Consider the following 12545-nt stretch of genomic DNA (forward strand, 5'->3'; position numbering starts at 1 on the left):
GCGAGGTAATTCTTAAAGCTTACAAGCTACAGTCAAATGCAAAACGTTCATTTCAGCAGACCACTTGCTGTTTTAAAACTGTCCAGCTGTACTGTATAAGTCTTCAATGCATGAACCAGTTTCTTGGTATATCTGAATGTGAGTTAAACTAAATTTGGAAAAAGGGGGGCACAGACGTTGTCCCTTCACAAATCAAGGGTCGAAGCATGTTCGTCCATTATTCAGAGCTATGCTCCTTTTGTCCACATCAGCAGTTGGCAGGAGAGGTATGTGTGTGATTGTATTTTTTAAGTTCATGTTTCACTTATTTGTCAACTTTTACTTCATCATTTTAAAACTGATATCAACAAATGTTCAGATTTGCTGGCAAACACACTTTTAGCCACTTTAAATATTTATAAATTATTATGTTGCTTATGCAGAATATTGCAAGCCTGTTTAATGTGGCTGCCCATGCATCAGGAGTGGTGGATGCCAATTACCTCCTAGGTCCCTCCACAGCTGGTGTGATTCTGTTTGGTGACAGAACAGAGCTTCCTCCTCACAGTTTACCAAAGGTAATATATATGTTTGTTTATTGTGATATTGTACCAATGTAAGAAGTAGAACTCTCCCACATCAGCTACTGAATTAAACATGATTGGAAATCAACCAATCTGCAATATAAACCAGTAATCCATAAGTGAAGAGTTGTAATAATACCTCTCTTTTAGAAAGTGTACTTGTCACTAAAATAAATTACATACAGTGCACCTGCAAAGTATTCACAGTGCTGCACTTCTTCCACATTTAGTTATGTTACAGCCTTATTCCAAATGGTATCAATTTGACAATCTGAAAGAACTTTGTTTGAGATTGTTACAAATTTATTAAAAATAAAAAAGAAATCACATTTAAGTAAGAATTAACAGCCTTTGCTTAACAGTTTGTTGATCCACCTCTGGCAGCAGTTAAAGCCTTTTGAATATGACACCACAAGTATTGCTCACCAATTTCGCCCATTCTTCTTTGCAGAACATCTCAGTCTTGACTCTGGCCACTCCAGAACATTCACAGGGTGTTTCTGAAACCACTCCTTTGAGATCTTGGCTGTGGGCTTTGGGTCGTTGTCCAGCTGAAAAATTAACCTTCGCTCCAGTTTGAGGTCAAAAATGCTCTGGAGCAGGTTTTCATCCAGGATGTCTCTGTACATTGCTGTATTCATCATTCCCTCTGTCCTGACTAGTCTGCCAGTTTCTGCTTTGAAAAACATCCCCATAGAATGATGCTGCCGCCACCATGCTTTGCTGTAGGGATGGTATTGGCCTGGTGATAAGCAGTGCCTGGTTTCCTCCAAACAAGACGAATTTTGTCTCATCAGACCAGAGAATTTTGTTTCTCATGGCTACTCTACCATACAGGCCTGATTGGTGAGTTGCTGCAGAGATGGTTATCTTTCTGGAAGGTTCTCATTTCTCCACAAAGAAATGCTGGACCTTTGACAAAGTCAACGCCAGTGACTGTCCACTGTCTCTACATGCTCATCCAGGAGGAGTGACTGCTACAAGTCTCTGACTTGATGCAATCTGCTGGGTTTCCGTTGATAGAAAAACTTTTTATCCAATTTGAATAAATAACTGAATCTCACTGCACTGTTCAATGGTTAGGATTAATTGGAATGTACAGGGGTTGGACAATGAAACTGAAACACCTGTTATTTTAGTGTGGGAGGTTTCATGGCTAAATTGGACCAGCCTGGTAGCCAGTCTTCATTGATTGCACATTGCATCAGTAAGAGCAGAGTTTGAAGGTTCAATTAGCAGGGTAAGAGCACAGTTTTGCTCAAAATATTGAAATGCACACAACATTATGGGTGACATACCAGAGTTCAAAAGAGGACAAATTGTTGGTGCACGTCTTGCTGGCGCATCTGTGACCAAGACAGCAAGTCTTTGTGATGTATCAAGAGCCACGGTATCCAGGGTAATGTCAGCATACCACCAAGAAGGATGAACCACATCCAACAGGATTAACTGTGGACGCAAGAGGAAGCTGTCTGAAAGGGATGTACGGGTGCTAACCCAGATTGTATCCAAAAAACATAAAACCACGGCTGCCCAAATCACGGCAGAATTAAATGTGCACCTCAACTCTCCTGTTTCCACCAGAACTGTCAGTCGGGAGCTCCACAGGGTCAATATACAAGGCCGGGCTGCTATAGCCAAACCTTTGGTCACTCATGCCAATGCCAAACGTCGCTTTCAATGGTGCAAGGAGCGCAAATCTTGGGCTGTGGACAATGTGAAACATGTATTGTTCTCTGATGAGTCCACCTTTACTGTTTTCCCCACATCCGGGAGAGTTACGGTGTGGAGAAGCCCCAAAGAAGCGTACTACCCAGACTGCTGCATGCCCAGAGTGAAGCATGGGGGTGGATCAGTGATGGTTTGGGCTGCCATATCATGGCATTCCTTTGGCCCAATACTTGTGCTAGATGGGCGTGTCACTGCCAAGGACTACTGAACCATTCTTGAGGACCATGTGCATCCATTGGTTCAAACATTGTATCCTGAAGGCGGTGCCGTGTATCAGGATGACAATACACCAATACACACAGCAAGACTGGTGAAAGATTGGTTTGATGAACATGAAAGTGAAGTTGAACATCTCCCATGGCCTGCACAGTCACCAGATCTAAATATTATTGAGCCACTTTGGGGTGTTTTGGAGGAGCGAGTCAGGAAATGTTTTCCTCCACCAGTATCACATAGTGACCTGGTCACTATCCTGCAAGAAGAATGGCTTAAAATCCCTCTGACCACTGTGCAGGACTTGTATATGTCATTCCCAAGACGAATTGATGCTGTATTGGCCGCAAAAGGTGGCCCTACACCATACTAATAAATTATTGTGGTCTAAAACCAGGTGTTTCAGTTTCATTGTCCAACCTCTGTATGTATCTGACTTTTGTGAAGTGCCTTGAGACATGTGTTGTGAATTGGCGCTACATAAATAAACTGAATTGAATTGACACAGTGACCATGGGGTTCTTGGTCACCTCCCTGACTAAGGCTCTTATACCTCCGTTAGCTCAGTTTAGATAACCGTCCACTTCTTGGAAGAGTCCTGGTGGTTTCAAACTTCTCCCATTTACTAATGATGGTGGCTGCTAATTTTGGTGACACATCCTTAAAATGTGGAAATCTCTAAGTGGTTTGAAAACATATTTTAAGAACATTTCACCACACTTTTTAGTCTAGTTGTCATTCTTAAAACACCGGTAGAAGTATTTATGACCTAGAGGTTGTTCCACAAGTGATGCTGTACTACATACAACTACATATTTCAATATATTTTCTCTTTATTAAGCAGCACAACTTGCAGTGAAAAAACAATTCATACTTATTACATGTTTATCTACCTTAATGCTGTGAAACCACAAATTACATTTTAGTGGGGTTTTATGTTCAATTCAATTCAGTTTCAATTCAGTTTATTTATATAGCGCCAATTCACAACACAGGTTGTCTCTAGGCACTTCACAAAAGTTAGGTACATACATTCCAATTAATTCTAATCATTGAACATTACAGTCAGATTCAGTTATTCATTCAAATTGAATAAAAAGTTTTTCTACCTAAGGAAACCCAGCAGATTGCATCAAGTCAGAGATTTGTAGCATTCACTCCTCCTGGATGAGCATGTAGCAACAGTGGACAGTCACTGGCGTTGACTTTGCAGCAATCCCTCATACTGAGCATGCATGTAGCAACAGTGGAGAGGAAAAACTCCCTTTTAACAGGAAGAAACCTCCAGCAGAACCAGGCTCAGTGTGAGCGGCCATCTGCCACGACCAACTGGGGCTTTGAGAGAACAGAGCAGAGACACAAAGAGAACAAAGAAGCACTGATCCAGGAGTCCTTTCTATGGGAAGGAAATGTAAATGTTAGTGGATGTAGCTCCTTTAGTCGTTTCACCTAGAAAGAAGGAACACATAAACTTTGAGCCAGTTTTCATGGTTAGAGTCTGAAAGAGAGCACATAGAGTTAGTCACAGTAGAAGCTCAGTCAGTAGCTATGTCTAGGAGAGAGAAAGGGTTAAACACTGAAAGACGGCCATGTGGTCATTACCAAAACAAAGTACAACAATAAAAACACTTTGTTTGCTGGTGCTAAACTAAGCAAAACCTGAAAAGTGGGGCCTGCATGTGTGTTTAGCTCTCACAAGTCAACACTAATAGAACCATTGGGTTCTTTACAGCTGCAAATGTTTAGTCAATATGTTTCCTCCAGTTTCAGGATGTAATAATGGCTCAAACAAATCTTATGGATTGTCCACAAAAAGACTTGTCCTTTCTAAAATATGAATATGGTTTGTTATAAACCCTGGATCACCAGTGACCAAAAGGACCTGCTTAACAAGAAAAAAAAAGAGCATTCAGAGAGGAAAATATGGAATTATTGTGGAGTATACAGCAGCGACTTAAAGTCAGGATAAGACACAGCAAGGAGGTACACAAGAAGAAGGACAATATCAGAGATGTGTGTTGTGACTATGAATCTGAATATATTTAATATTAATACTTTAATATTTTATCAAATAATATTTCAGTCTGTTAAGGGTTGTCCTGTGAATACCAGCCCAGTAGGGCGGTGGTATTAGGACAAAATTGAAAAGGGTGAGCCAAGCTCTGACATTATTGAACAGCAAAACTCTGCACACACATGGAATCAATTCACACAATTTCTTAAAATAAAAGAATTTATTAACAAAAATAAGTCAACTCAAAGTCAAACATATTTCAATCAACAAACTCTTTACTATGCTAAAACAATCCGACTAAACTACCAGGCAGAATTAAAGAATAGGTAAGACTAATGGGCTATGTACAATATAGACAAGTTGATTAAAGATGGTTGAAACCATGACCAAAAGAGTGATGCAACATTACCATGCAATGTTTATGTTTGAGAACCAAGGATTATCTTGAAGAATCTGGAAATGAAGTTAAGTTAGTCTTGGAACCAACTTAGGCAATCATTGGCATACCTTAGACAACCATTCACAATGCAAGATCGGATAAAATGTTATTTTAATAAAATAATGTTTTAAAGAATGATCTGCTGAATAAAACCAACCTTCTAGATGACCAATTCTCAACGGTGTCTCATTAGTTGCCTTTATTTATTAAAATAATATTTAAAGAAATATTATTAAGGAAATGGTAAAATATTTAAGGAAATATTTTGGAAAAGAGCCAAATCTTCCTGGAGAAATGGAGCTTAATGGTGTTTACTTAGTTATCAAGTTTAGTAAAATAATGTTTAGGGAAATATTATTTACTGGATTGAGAACTAACAACCTTTCTGGGTAAATATTCTTTAGTAGGCAAGCACGTGTTCTAAGCTGTTAGCAGTTAAAGCTAACAAAAGAAGCTGATAGCTTAGCACCAGAATCAAACACACCCCTTTAAAATACCGTTAATAAAAGGGTTAACATGCACGGACGGTGTGTTATGATCAATCTTCTGTGTTTAAAATCACCCTTTAAATAAGGTTTCTCTTAACTATAAAAACACACAAACACAGAACAGAAAACTGAGCACGTGGTGCTGAGCAGATAGCCTGCTAGCACTAAGATTGCAGAGTTTCACAAACAAAACCAAAATTCATAAAATGAAAAACGTTTAGATCATTTAATCCAAAATCACTTTTCTCTGCCCAAACCTAACCTCGTTTGAGCCGTACTGAGGAAAAGTTGTCCGGGCGATGACGAAGTTTGAAGAAACTCTGTGAACAAAAGGTTAGCTACAGCTAACCTCCGTAGCTGTGGCTGGGCGTCTTGTTCTGTCGGCCGGCCAACTGCACAGTTACTGTAACCACGGTGATGCAGTCCCTGTTGTCCTCCTTTCAGAAACTGCTTCACTCGGCTTGCTGGGAACTCTCTGGAAACAGTTCGCTTCTGCAGATCTCAGAGAGAAAGTCAAGCAACGCTTGTACCTCAATTACCCCTTTTTATGAATGAATACCGGATACACAAACAGCAATTCATTTGTACTTAACTTAGTGCATATGATCAGCTGATCGTATGGCACCCTTGGATCCAGTTTGAAGAGTTATGTCTGTTTGCCAGCCAAGAGACATTAGCTCTGTGTCTCTCTGTCCAGGCCCCTGGGTGACCCGCATAGAAGAGATCGATTCATTGGAAAGGGGGTGCTTTTATACAGACAGTGGCATCATGGGAAATACCCCTTTACCTGGCTGTGAAGGAAGTAGGTTAATGCAATTTATTTTGAAAGTTCCAGAAAAGTCCGTACCGGACTTCATGTTGTAACCATGGATGTGGGTCCCAACATGTGTGATCATGGATGAAGAAGATCACAGGCTTCAAGCAGAACTTAGATCAGACTGATGGATATCTGGATAGAACCAATGAACTAAACGTAAAACAAATGTTTTATCTTCCATCTCAGCCATGGATCCTTCTACTTCTACATTTTTGCCTTCAACCAAATCAGAATATGCTGAAGCTCCCTTTGCCTCTCACTTCCACCTGTGTATCTCAAGAAGTCAGGTAAAAAAACAACTGGAAAGACTGAACCGGAATAAGGCTGCAGGTCCAGATGGTGTCAGCCCTAGAGTCCAGAAGGCCTGTGCAGAGCAGCTCTGCGGCATTCTGCACCACCTCTTCAATCTTAGCCTGGCCCAGGAGAAGGTTCCAGGGTTGTGGAAGATGTCCTATCTTGTTCCGGTACCAAAGAAAACTCACCCATCAGTCATTGAGGACTGATGGGTGAGGCCTGTTGCCCTGAAATCCCATATCATGAAGGTCCTAGAGAGACTGCTGTTGGCTCACCCGAGTAAGCAAACAATAAACTATCAGTACTCTCTTCAGTTTGCTTATCGCTGTGGAGTTGGAGTTGAAGATGCCATCATACACCTGCTTCAACAAACTCACTGTCATCTGGACAAAGCCAGCAGCACTGTGAGGATCATGTTCTTTGATTTCTCCAGTGCATCTAACACAATTCAACCTGATTTGCTTTGTCAGAAACTCCAGAAGATTCAGGAGGAGGCCTCAACTATCTCCTGGATCAAAGACTACCTGACAAACAGACCACAGTTTGTGAGACTGAAGGGTTGTGTGTCTAACCAGGTAGTCAGCAGCACAGGAGCACCACAGGGGACTGTACTCTCAACATTCATTTTCATTCTGCACACCTCAGACTTCCAGTACAAGACAGACTCCTGTCATCTGCAGAAATACTCTGCAGTCATGAGGTGGATCCGAGATGGACAAGAAGATGAGTACAGGAAGGTGGTGGACCGCTTTGTGGCATGGTGTGAAAACAATAATCTGATCTTGAACGTGACTAAAACAAAGGAGATGATTGTAGATTTTAAGAGAAACAGGAATAAGTCAAAAACTATTTCCATCACGGGAAAAGAAGTGGAGGTGGTGGAGGAATATAAATACTTCGGTGTTCACCTGGACAACAGACTGGACTGGAGATGCGACTGTGAAGCCTACAAGTCTACAAGAAGGGACAGAGCAGACTGTACTTGTTGAGGAGGCCTGGGACCTTCAGAGTTTGAAGCAAGATGCTGCATATCTTCAATTCAGTTCCGGAGAGTGTGGTCTCTTCTGCCATCATCTGCTGGGGAAGCAGTATCAGAGCCAGGGACTTGAAAAATCTCAACAAGCTCATAAAGAAGGCTGACTCTGTTCTGGGGACTCCTCTGGAACATCTGGAGATCTTTGTGCAAAGAAGGATTCTTCATAAAATGAAGAACATTATCAGAATCAGAATCAGAATCAGAATCAGAAAAGCTTTATTGCCAAGTACGTTTTTGGACATACAAGGAATTTGTTTTGGCGTAGTCGGTGCAATACAGTACAAATTAAACAGTACAAACATATCTACAATATAATATAAATATAAGTGCACAGTTTTAAGTGAGTGAGAGTAAATATAGAGCAGTATAAGATGCAAGAGCAATACAACAGTGCAGGTGATCATTGTGCAAGTAAGCAGGAGTCCAAGCTGAGCGTTAATGTAACGCATAGAGTTACAGGTTACAGGTGTCCTGTCAGCAAAAAAAGGGGGGGTGTGGGGGAAAGGGAGAGTGTCAGTGTGGTTTCCGGGCTTTGTTAACCAGGCTGGTGGCAGATGGGAAAAAACTGTTCTTGTGGCGTGAGGTTTTGGTCCGGATGGACCGCAGCCTCCTGCCAGAGGGGAGAGTCTCAAAGAGTCTGTGACCGGGGTGGGAGGGATCAGCCAGAATCTTCCCGGCCCGCTTCAGGGTCCTGGAGGTGTACAGTTCCTGGAGCGACAGTAGACTGCAGCCAATCACCTTCTCAGCAGACCGAATGACACGCTGCAGCCTGCCCTTATCCTTGGCTGTAGCAGCGGCGTACCAGATGGTGATGGAGGAGGTGAGGATGGACTCAATGATGGCTGTGTAGAAGTGCACCATCATAGTCTTTGGCAGGTTGAATTTCTTCAGCTGCCGCAGGAAGAACATCCTCTGCTGGGCTTTCTTGATGAGGGAGCTGATGTTTGGCTCCCACTTGAGATCCTGGGAGATGATGGTTCCCAGGAAGCGGAAAGATTCCACAGTGTCAATTGTGGAGTCACAGAGGGTGATGGGGGCAGGTGGGGCTGGGTTCTGCCTGAAGTTCACAACCATCTCCACTGTCTTTAGAGCGTTGAGCTCAAGGTTGTTCTGGCTGCACCAGTCCAACAGATGGTCCACCTCCCATCTGTATGCGGACTCGTCACCATCAGAGATGAGTCCGATCAGGGTGGTGTCGTCCGCAAACTTCAGAAGCTTGACAGACTGGTGACTGGAGGTGCAGCTGTTGGTGTACAGGGAGAAGAGCAGAGGAGAGAGAACACAGCCTTGGGGGGAACCGGTGCTGATGGTCAGGGAGTCAGAGACGTGCTTCCCCAGCCTCACGTGCTGCTTCCTGTCAGACAGGAAGTCAGTGATCCACCTGCAGGTGGAGTCGGGCACACTCAGCTGGGAGAGCTTCTCCTGTAGCAGAACTGGGACGATGGTGTTGAAGGCAGAGCTGAAATCCACAAACAGGATCCTGGCATAGGTTCCTGTGGAGTCCAGGTGCCGGAGGATGAAGTGAAGGGCTAGGTTGACTGCATCATCTACAGACCTGCTGGCTCTGTAGGCAAACTGCAGGGGGTCAAGGAGGGGGTCGGTGATGTCTTTTAGGTGTGAGAGCACAAGGCGCTCAAAGGACTTCATCACCACAGAGGTCAGGGCGACGGGTCTGATGTCATTAAGCCCTGTGGTCCTTGGCTTCTTGGGAACAGGGACGATGGTGGAGGACTTGAAGCAGGCTGGCACATGACATGTCTCCAGTGAGGTGTTAAAAATGTCTGTGAAGACTGGAGACAGCTGATCAGCGCAGTGCTTCAGGCTGGCTGGTGAGACAGAATCCGGACCAGCAGCTTTCCGGGGGTTCTGTCTCCTGAAGAGTTTGTTGACGTCCCTCTCCTGGATGGAAAGAGCCGTCCTCGGCGTGGGTAGGGGGCTGGTGGGGGGGAACTTCAGGGTGGGGGTTGGAGGTGCCAAGGCCCCTCTTGAGGTTGGGGAGGTGGGGGTGGTGGATTGTGGCTGCAGCTGTTGGGGGGCGTCGTGGGAGATGGTTGCAGGACTGTCCCTTTGTCTTTCAAAGCGGCAGTAGAACTCGTTCAGGTCGTTGGCGAGGCGTCGGTCGTTGATGGAGTGGGGGGCTTTCGGCTTGTAGTTGGTGATTTGCTTGAGCCCTTTCCAGACAGACGCAGAGTCGTTGGCTGAGAACTGGTTTTGGAGCTTCTCAGAGTACAGTCGTTTGGCCTCTTTCACTGCCTTGCCAAACTTGTACTTAGCCTCTCTGTATATGTCTTTGTCACCACTCCTGAAGGCCTCTTCCTTATCCATTCTTAACCTTCTGAGTTTGGCTGTGAACCAGGGTTTGTCGTTGTTGTAACTCACCCTGGTGCATGATGGTACACAGCTGTCCTCACAGAAGCTGATGTAGGAAGTCACAGCCTCTGTGTACTCGTCCAGACTGTTGGTAGTAGTCCTGAACACATCCCAGTCTGTACAGCCTAAACACGCCTGGAGATTCTCCACAGCCTCACTGCTCCACTTCCTTGTCGTCCTCACAACAGGTTTGCAGAGCTTTAGTTTCTGCCTGTATGCAGGAATCAGGTGGACCATGATGTGGTCGGATTGGCCCAGTGCAGCACGTGGGACGGCGTGATAAGCGTCTCTGATGGTGGTGTAACAGTGATCCAGAATGTTGTCCTCTCTGGTCGGACATTTTATAAACTGTCTGTATTTGGGGAGTTCGTGGGTCAGATTACCTTTGTTAAAGTCACCAGCGACGATTACTAAGGAGTCCGGGTTGGTCCGCTCCACACTCAGTATCTGGTCGGCGAGCATGCGCTGTGCGACCTGCACGTTAGCTTGCGGTGGGATGTAAACACCGACCAGGATGAACGAAGCGAACTCACGGGGGGAATAGAAAGGCTTACAGTTTATGATGAAGGATTTCAGGTCTGGAGAACAGTGCTGCTGAATCACTGTCACGTCGTTGCACCAACCACTGTTGAGGTAAAAACAGATTCCTCCACCTTTCGCTTTGCCGGAGAGTTCCGTGTCTCTGTCCGCTCTGTAGAGCTGGAATCCTGCCAGCTGCAGCGCAGAGTCCGGTATTAATCCACACAGCCACGTCTCCGTGAAGCACAAAACTGCCGATGAATAAAAGTCCCTGTTTTTCCCCAACAACAGTTGTAGTTCCTCCATTTTGTTGGGAAGTGAGCGCACGTTAGAGAGAAATATTCCAGGTAACGGTGTTCGTAGTCCACGCTGGCGAAGACGTACCAGCACCCCAGCCCGTTTCCCTCTCTTCCGGCGTTTCACCGCGTGAACAAAGGTGAGCGCACCTTTGACCAGAATGTCCAAACATTCCAGAGCAGTAGGCAGAAAAGTTGGAAATAACTCCTCTGGTGTAGTAGCCCTGATGTTCATGAGTTCTTCTCTGGTGAGAGAGCTCCGGGTACCATCACAGAAGACCGTTTTAAAGCAAAAAACAAAACAAAACAATGCGCACCAACACGCCGAGGCGACCATCTGCGGCGCCATCTTGTTCCATTATTGAGAACCCTGAGCATCCTCTTCATGAGACTGTTGTACAACAACAGAGTGTCTTCAGTCAGAGGCTTCTTCAGATCTGTTATAAGACAGACCGCTACAGGAGATCCTTCCTGCCCACAGCCATCAGCATCTATGGTATTAACAGATCCAGTGTGATGACTGACAGATGGCTCCATGTCCAGTGCCTCAACACAAACGGCAACGAAAATGGCAATACAAAGAAAGGATAGAAATGTCCATCATGCAAGTAAGGTGCAAAGTGTGAAATTTGTCCAATAATGTTAGAAAGAAATTATGTAAATTATATGTCGGAAATAAAACTGTAGATCTGTTAGATTGCTTTAAGACTGTGTCTCATCTGTCATGTTTAGTAGAACGATTTAACAGTAGTTTTGTGAAAGGCATGTTACCTCAAAGCTATTGACAAAAAATAGAAAATTCAATTAAATCAGATAAAAACAAATGTGTCTCATTTATTCAGTCTAACAGAATTATTCAACAGTAGTTCTGTACTGCTGGGTCACGTGACCTAAAAGCTATTGAAAAAAAAACATGATTTGTGATTAAAGAAATTCATAAAATTGAAAATGCATTAAATCAAATAAAAATGAGTGTGCCTCTTTCTTACATTCTAGTAGGATAATTTATGATTGATTTTGTGCCAATTGGTCACATGACCTGCAAGCTATTGAGGAAAAATTGTGAATTTTAATATAAAACATTTATAAAAAATAGGAGATGCATTTAAATCAGATAAAAATTAGTGTGCCTCATCTATCCTGTCTAATAGAACAATTTCGTACAGATTTTGTCAGTAGGTCACATGACTTGGAAGCTATTGAAGAAAAAGCACAATTTTTGACCAAGAAATGTAAAAAGACTTCAAATGGAGTAAAAATGAGTGTGGCTCATTTATGTCATCTAGTAGCACCATTGTTTTGTTTCAGTTGGTCACAAGATAAGAAATTTTTGTATTTTTATTTCGTAAGAGTGTTTGGTTCGGAAACTTCTTGACGGTCCCCTAAGTGAACCACCGGGCGTCAGAACAGGAAGCAACAGAGATCAGCTAGCCGAAATCCGAGTTCCTGAATCGGATCAACCGTGAGCTAGATGCCGCTAACTCCGCGGAGCTTGAATATCCAACTTCAAACTAACTTCACTCGGGGTGCCGTTTGTTATTGTAGATTGAAAACGTTTGCGGGGCAGCTGCACATTTTAACGGCAGGTTAAAAGTTTGCGTGGGTTATCGCAAACTTTCACGCGACGTTCATTTCTATCTACACGCAGAGTTGTGCGTGAAACATTGAGCCGCAAAGTTCTTGTGCGTATACACGCTTCGTACACGAGGCCCCTGTTCCTTTTCCTGATTTCCTGACACGTTGTCTGAAAATTTCATCAAAATCC

Source organism: Girardinichthys multiradiatus, chromosome 8 (genome assembly GCF_021462225.1).
Source record: "Girardinichthys multiradiatus isolate DD_20200921_A chromosome 8, DD_fGirMul_XY1, whole genome shotgun sequence".
Taxonomy (NCBI): Eukaryota; Metazoa; Chordata; class Actinopteri; order Cyprinodontiformes; family Goodeidae; genus Girardinichthys; species Girardinichthys multiradiatus.